This window comes from Octopus bimaculoides, chromosome 30 (assembly GCF_001194135.2).
Source record: "Octopus bimaculoides isolate UCB-OBI-ISO-001 chromosome 30, ASM119413v2, whole genome shotgun sequence".
In the NCBI taxonomy this organism is placed as follows: Eukaryota; Metazoa; Mollusca; class Cephalopoda; order Octopoda; family Octopodidae; genus Octopus; species Octopus bimaculoides.
Window position 1 is genome coordinate 6,226,855 of NC_069010.1, and position 1,546 is coordinate 6,228,400.

Genomic DNA, 1,546 nt, shown 5'->3' on the forward strand with positions numbered 1-1,546 from the left:
CGACCTCATCGGAGTTTTTTTTTTAATGTTTACGATGTTGACAACAGAGGTCGTAACCTGCCTGAGCACAGCTGACTGTATACAGAGGGAGAGAGCGCACGCACACACACACATATATATATATATATATATACAATGCATACATACTGAATTACACTGAGATGCACGCATACAAACACATAAATATTAAATTAACTGTTTTTTTTATGAGAAGCAGATTGAACTTCGAAGTTAGTATGTATGTATGTATGTATAAATGTGTGTGTGTTAATATTTTATAAGCTTATAAGTGATCACTGTGCAATGACTAAAAGAAAATCGTCTAATAACGGGACATATAAGCCCTTAACGGAAAAAAGTAGGTTTTCTCGGAGGTGTGGGACTCCAGTGCACATCCCTTTGTTGGGGTTCGAGTCCCAGGTGTACGGAAAAAAACCTCCTTTTTATTTTTTGTCCGTCGAGGGCTTATATGTCCCATTATTAGACTATTTCTTTTAGTCATTTGCACGGTAATCGCTTATAAGCTTTAAGCTTATAAAATACTATTATTATTATTATTATTATTCACAGAATTGTAAGAATCAACGCTACTGAACAAAAAACATCGCAGAAAAAGCATATATATAATAGATTAAGATTTAAGTGAATCAGACACTATATATGTAATATATATATATATATAGGTAATCTTCAAGTTTATATATATATATAGACAAATTAAATCTAAATGTTGAAGTGAATCTAACGGTTTTTGTGTGTTATTTTGAATGGCTTATAAACACCTTCCACGCTGCAATTGTTTTCGTTCCAGCACACGATCTCAGATCAGATCACTTGCTATGCAAGTACATCTCCGTAATATATATATCTATATATATGTGTGTGTATATGTGTGTGTGTGTGTATGCATAGACACGTGCACACAGATCTCACTCTATGTGTATGTTTGTGTATGTATATATTTACGTGTATTATATGCGTGCCTATACATATATTTATAAATGTTTGTGTGTGTGAATATATTGCCATATATATGTGTGTGTGTGTGTGTGTGTCCGTGTGTGTGTGTGTGTGTGTGTGTGTGTCTATGTATACATATCTCCATCGATGAATATACATGTGCGTAAGTATTTACATCTGCAAGTGTATATAAACAAACATTACCTGTATCCCAGTCGCAGTTCTTGAAATCCACGTGTCTTGTAGAATCGACGTATATAAACGTGTAGCGGGGTGGGCGTGTAGGGGTGTAATAGTTTCTTAATGAATTAACATAAATATGTGAGAATATACATAACTAAATGCGTGTATATATGTTGATCTTTCGATGCACGTACAACTGTTATAATCGACGTATAAAGATGTGTGTTTACACAAGTGAGGAATATCTATTAAATGTTTAACTGTCAGATTGTCAATAGATTACATGTAAATACACATATATGTGTGTTTGTATATATATATAAATACATACATATATATGTGTATATATATATGTATATATATATATATATATATATATATATATATATATATATATATATAT

The 1,546-nt window shown here is 31.8% G+C and overlaps 1 protein-coding gene across 2 annotated transcripts in view; it reads right to left on the bottom strand.

The window, feature by feature from the left end:
- The window catches only part of LOC106872537 (SEC14-like protein 2), a 17,088-nt gene extending 15,597 nt beyond the window's left edge, over positions 1-1,491 (bottom strand). The window contains exon 1 of one of the 2 annotated variants that reach the window (XM_014919562.2): positions 1,165-1,491. The gene's annotated coding sequence lies outside the window, so the exon portion shown is untranslated. Of the gene's footprint in view, positions 1-782; positions 840-1,164 lie in introns of those variants that run through there. The other variant, XM_052978156.1, reaches the window with a different exon arrangement.
- Positions 1,492-1,546: the final 55 nt, after the last annotated feature.